Source organism: Cherax quadricarinatus, chromosome 16 (assembly GCF_038502225.1).
Source record: "Cherax quadricarinatus isolate ZL_2023a chromosome 16, ASM3850222v1, whole genome shotgun sequence".
Lineage (NCBI taxonomy): Eukaryota > Metazoa > Arthropoda > Malacostraca > Decapoda > Parastacidae > Cherax > Cherax quadricarinatus.
In genome coordinates, this window is record NC_091307.1 from 17,326,718 (window position 1) to 17,333,247 (window position 6,530).

A 6,530-nucleotide genomic window follows, 5' to 3' on the forward strand; every position below is an offset into this window, starting at 1 on the left:
GTCGAGACTCAGCTCCTGGCCCCGCCTCTTCACTGATCGCTACTGGATCCTCTCTCTCTCTGCTTCCTGAGCTTTGTCATACCTCTTCTTAAAACTATGTATGGTTCCTGCCTCCACTACTTCACTTGCTAGGCTATTCCACTTGCTTACAACTCTATGACTGAAGAAATACTTCCTAACGTCCCTGTGACTCGTCTGAGTCTTCAGCTTCCAGTTGTGACCCCTTGTCCCTGTGTCCCCTCTCTGGAACATCCTATCTCTGTCCACCTTGTCTATTCCCCGCAGTATCTTGTATGTCGTTATCATGTCTCCCCTGACCCTTCTGTCCTCCAGTGTCGTCAGTCCGATTTCCCTTAACCTTTCCTCGTACGACATTCCCTTGAGCTCTGGGACTAGCCTTGTTGCAAACCTTTGTACTTTCTCTAACTTCTTGACGTGCTTGACCAGGTGTGGGTTCCAGACTGGTGCTGCATACTCCAGTATGGGTCTAACATACACAGTGTACAGTGTCTTGAACGATTCCTTATTAAGGTATCGGAACGCTATTCTCAGGTTTGCCAGGCGCCCGTATGCTGCAGCGGTTATTTGGTTGATGTGTGCCTCCGGTGATGTGCTCGGTGTTATGGTCACCCCAAGGTCTTTCTCCCTGAGTGAGGTCTGTAGTCTTTGTCCACCTAGCCTATATTCTGTCTGCGGTCTTCTTTGCCCCTCCCCAATCTTCATGACTTTGCATTTGGCTGGATTGAATTCGAGGAGCCAGTTACTGGACCACATGTCCAGCCTCTCCAGGTCTCTTTGCAGTCCTGCCTCATCCTCGTCCGATTTAATTCTTCTCATCAACTTCACGTCATCTGCGAACAGGGACACTTCAGAGTCTATTCCTTCCATCATGTCGTTCACATATATCAAAAATAGCACTGGTCCTAGAACTGACCCCTGTGGGACCCCGCTCGTAACAGGCGCCCACTGTGATACCTCTTCACGTACCATGACTCGTTGCTGCCTCCCTGTCAGGTATTCCCTTATCCATTGCAGTGCCCTTCCTTTTACGTGTGCCTGATCCTCCAGCTTCTGCACTAATCTCTTGTGGGGAACTGTGTCAAAGGCCTTCCTGCAGTCTAGGAAAATGCAATCTACCCAACCCTCTCTCTCGTGTCTTACTTCTGTTACCTTGTCATAAAACTCCAGGAGGTTTGTGATACAAGATTTGCCTTCCATGAACCCATGCTGGTTTTCATTTATAATCTTGTTCCTTTCCAGGTGTTCGACCACTCTCCTCCTGATAATCTTCTCCATGACTTTGCACACAATACATGTCAGAGACACAGGTCTGTAGTTTAGTGCCTCGTTTCTGTTTCCTTTCTTAAATATGGGGACTACATTAGCTGTCTTCCATTTCTCAGGTAGTTGCCCAGTTTCAAGGGATGTGTTGAAGATTGTGGTTAGAGGCACACACAGCATCTCTGCTCCTTCTCTAAGGACCCATGGGGAGATGTTGTCCGGTCCCATCGCCTTTGAGGTGTCAAGGTCACTTAAGAGCTTCTTCACCTCCTCCTCAGTTGTTCGTATGTCATCCAACACTTGTTGGTATATTCCCTCTTGATGTTCCCTTCTGTGCTGTCTTCCCACAGCCCTTCCTGTCTCTACTGTAAAAACTTCCTTAAATCTCCTGTTCAGCTCCTCACATACCTCCTGATCATTTCTTGTGAGTTCTCCACCTTCTGTCCTTAATCTGATCACCTGGTCTTTGACTGTTGTCTTCCTCCTGATGTGGCTATACAACAGTTTCGGGTCAGTCTTGATTCTCGATGCTATGTCATTTTCATACTGTCGCTGGGCCTCCCTCCTTACCTGTGCGTACTCGTTCCTGGCTCTGCGACTGATCTCCCTATTTTCGTGTGTTCTCTGCCTTCTGTACTTTTTCCATTCTCTATTGCACTTTGTTTTTGCCTCCTTACACCGTCGGGTAAACCAGGGGCTTGTTCTGGTCTTCCCGTTGTTACTGTTGCCCTTGGGAATGAACCTTTCCACTGCCTCCTTGCATTTTGTTGCTACATATTCCATCATTTCATTTACTGGCTTTCCTGCCAGTTCTCTGTCCCACTGGACCTCCCGCAGGAAGTTCTTCAACCCTATGTAGTCCCCTCTTTTATAGTCAGGCTTTTCCCATTCTACTCCTGTTATTCTCTCCACTTGCAGCTCTACTATGTATTCAAAGCACAGAACCACGTGGTCGCTAGCTCCTAGGGGACTCTCATACTTGATGTCCTCAATGTCTGAGCTGCCCAGGGTGAACACAAGGTCCAATCTTGCTGGTTCATCCTCCCCTCTCACTCTGGTAGTGTCCTTAACATGTTGGTGCATGAGGTTTTCCAGCACCACGTCCAACATCCTGGCTCTCCATGTTTCGGGACCCCCATGTGGCTCCAGGTTTTCCCAGTCAATCTCCCTGTGGTTGAAATCCCCCATAACCAGCAACTTTGCTCTGCTGGAGTGAGCTCTTCTTGCCACCTCAGCAAGTGTGTCCACCATTGCTCTGTTGCTCTCTTCATATTCCTCTCTTGGCCTCCTGCAGTTCTGTGGTGGATTATACATCACTGCAATGACCACTTTGTGTTCCCCAGACTGAAGTGTACCTGCTATGTAGTCTCTTTCTCCTGTCTCATCTATTCCTTCCATTTTCTCGAATTTCCATCTGTTTTTTACGAGCAGAGCAACCCCACCTCCCCCCCTACCCCTTCTATCTTTCCTCATGATCTGGTATCCTGGTGGGAAGATTGCATCTGTTATTGTCTCCATGAGTTTTGTTTCTGTAACTGCTATGATGTCTGGGGACTTCTCATTGATTCTTTCTTGCCATTCCTCATGTGTGTGTGTGTGTGTGTGTGTGTGTGTGTGTGTGTGTGTGTGTGTGTGTGTGTGTGTATAATATGTGATGGGGACTAACTTAAGCTGTAATGTGTAATACAATATTTACGTGCAATATGCCTGAGTGAATGTAATAACGGGGCAGAGATTTATGCCTCCTTCCCTGAGTTAGATAGCTGGAGGGTAATATAGGTAGAAATCTCACCGAGGCTAGAAATTGGCCATTAATAGTAGCATTCGTGAGGTTTTGAGGGACATCCACTCTAATTGGACATTCGTAATATGTGAGGGTTGTCTGTCACAGTATATTATGAAAAACCGATGTGTAAGGAGTCTCCATTAACTACTGGGAATTAAATTATAAGAACATAAGAACATAAGAACGAAGGAACACTGCAGAAGGCCTACCGGCCCATGCGAGGCAGGTCCAAGTCCCTACCGGCTTAAGCCAATGCACCCAACCCAGTCAGGTCAGGTCACATTGACTCAAGGGAGGAACACGGCAACCGACCCGTTAGCACAAGCTATCAGGTCCAACTCACACCCACCCACATCTACTCATGTATTTATCCAACCTATTTTTAAAGCTACACAACGTTCTGGCCTCTATAACGGTACTTGGGAGTTTGTTCCACTCATCCACAACTCTATTACCAAACCAGTACTTTCCTATATCCCTCCTGAATCTGAATTTTTCCAACTTAAAACCATTGCTGCGAGTCCTGTCTAGGCTAGATATTATCAGCACACTATTTACATCCCCTTTATTTATTCCTGTCTTCCACTTATAAACCTCAATCATATCCCCCCTAATTCTACGTCTTTCTAGAGAGTGCAGTTTCAGGGCCCTTAGTCTATCCTCATAGGGAAGGTTTCTGATACATGGGATCATCTTTGTCATCCTCCTTTGTACATTTTCCAGAGAATTTATATCCATTCTGTAATACGGTGACCAAAACTGTGCAGCATAATCTAAATGAGGCCTAACCAAGGATGTATAGAGTTGAAGAACAACCTGAGGACTCCTATTATTTATGCTTCTTGATATGAAGCCAAGGATTCTATTAGCTTTATTGCGAACACTTATGCACTGTTGTCTTGGTTTCAGATTACTGCTAACCAGAACTCCTAAATCTTTTTCGCAATCCGTAATATTAAGATCTACATTATTTAGTTTATATGTGGCATGGTTATTGTCCTGTCCAACATTTAGAACTTTGCATTTGTCTATATTAAACTGCATCTGCCACTTCTCCGACCACTGCATCAGTCTATTCAAATCTTCCTGGAGTGCTCGAATGTCCTCGTCAGAATGAATTCGACGGCCTATTTTGGTGTCATCGGCAAACTTGCCGATGTCGCTCTTTATGCCCTCATCTATGTCGTTTATGTAGATTGTGAACAGCAGGGGGCCCAACACTGACCCCTGTGGAACACCGCTCGTGACGCTTCCCCACTCTGATTTCTCCCCATTTATGCAAACTCTCTGCTGCCTATTTGTCAACCATGCCTCTATCCAGGAAAAAATTTCTCCTCCTATTCCATGTGCTTTAATTTTCCTCAATAGTCTCTGATGTGGGACCCTGTCAAAAGCCTTACTGAAGTCCATATACACAATATCATATTCGTTACCATGATCTACCTCCTCAAATACCTTAGTGAAAAAAGTTAATAAATTCGTAAGGCAGGAACGTCCCTTTGTAAAACCATGCTGAGATTCGTTGATTAATTTATGCTTTTCAAGGTGGCTACGAACTGCCTCGGCAATTATTGATTCCATAAATTTTCCCACTATGGAGGTTAGGCTTATTGGTCTATAGTTCGAAGCTAAGGACCTGTCACCTGTTTTGAAAATAGGTATCACATTTGCCATTTTCCACTTATCTGGCACCATGCCAGTTTGTAGTGATATGTTGAAAAGATTAGCCAAAGGTGTGCTAAGCTCCTCTTTACATTCCTTTAGAACCCTTGCATACAGTTCATCAGGGCCTGGGGATTTGTTAGGTTTTAATTTATCTATTTGCCTAAGGACCATGTCACTTGTGACCCTAATAGTGCACAGTTTATTATCGTCCTGTTCTACATAATTTATCATTACTGGAATATCACTGGTATCCTCCTGTGTAAAAACTGAGAGGAAGTATGTGTTAAAAATTCTACACATTTCCTTATCACTGTCAGTGAGCTGACCCGAGGAACTTTTGAGTGGGCCTATCTTGTCCCTGATCTTACTTCTGTATACCTGAAAGAATCCTTTTGGGTTAGTCTTCGATTCTCTTGCAACTTTAACCTCATAATCTCTTTTTGCTTTTCTAATTCCCTTTTTTATTTCTCTCTTTAACTGAATATATCGATTTCTTAATTGCCCCTCTCCTCTTTTGATTTGCCTATATATGCCTCTCTTTTGACCAATCAGATATTTTAATCTATTGTTCATCCATTTAGGATCATTTTTGTTTGATCTGATTTCCCTATTTGGAACATAATTTGACTGAGCAGCTAGAACTATGCCCTGGAAAGCATCATATCGGCAACCATCACCACCTACCTGACCCCTAGTCAGGTCATTCCAGTTCAGCCCACCTAAGTAATTTTTCAGTCCTATGAAATCAGCCAAGCGAAAGTCAGGGACGGAGACTTGATTGCCATTATTAGGGGAATTCCATGATATGTTAAAACTGAGTGATTTGTGATCACTCTCCCCAAGCTCATCATTAACCTCAAGATTATTAATTAGTGTTTCCCTACTGGCAAGAACCAAGTCAAGGAGGTTATTTCCCCTAGTTGGCTCTGTCACAAACTGTTTTAAAAAACAATCCTGGATCGTATCAAGAAAGTCACCCGACTCTAAATTTCCTGTCAAATTGCTCCAGTCAATCTGTCTATAGTTGAAATCTCCCATTAGCACAACATTTTCGTATGTAGATGCCTTACGAATTTCGTCCCATAGAAGTTTACTGCACTCCCTATCAAGATTTGGGGCCCTGTAAATCACACCCAAAATTAGTTTTTCTCGGCCCTCGAGAAGCTGTAACCAAACAGATTCAGTGGCTGACGCTTCTAATTTAATATCTTGTCTAACACAACAATTTAAATTGTCTCTGACATACATCGCTACTCCACCACCTTTCCTGTTGACCCTGTCAGTGTGGAATAATTTATAGCCTTGTATGTGACATTCAGATGGCATCTCTCTATCTTTCAGATTGAGCCAGGTCTCTGTTATAGCAATAATATCTATGTTTCCTGCACTTGCAATTAATCTTAGCTCATCTATCTTATTTCTAACACTCCTGCTATTAGTATAGTAAACCTTAAGGGAGCTAGTCCCTTGCTGCCCTCTGCTGTCCCCCTTTGTTTTCTGACCTGTTCTATTGTCTTTATTTATAACTTCAAGCTGAATGCCTTTTATACATTTACTGTTTCCAACCCTAGTGTTGCAACCTGCTTGTTTCCCACACACACCCATACCTCTATCTTCCATCAGTTTAAAATCATAGGCATTTCACCAATGGCCTTCTCAATCGAGTCTGCAAGTGCTACCACCCCTGCCCCAGAGAGATGAACCCCATCCCTTGCATACATATCATGTTTGCCATAAAAGTTGTTCCAGTTGTCAATGAATGGGATTGCAAGTTCCTTGCAGTATCTGTCTAGCCAGC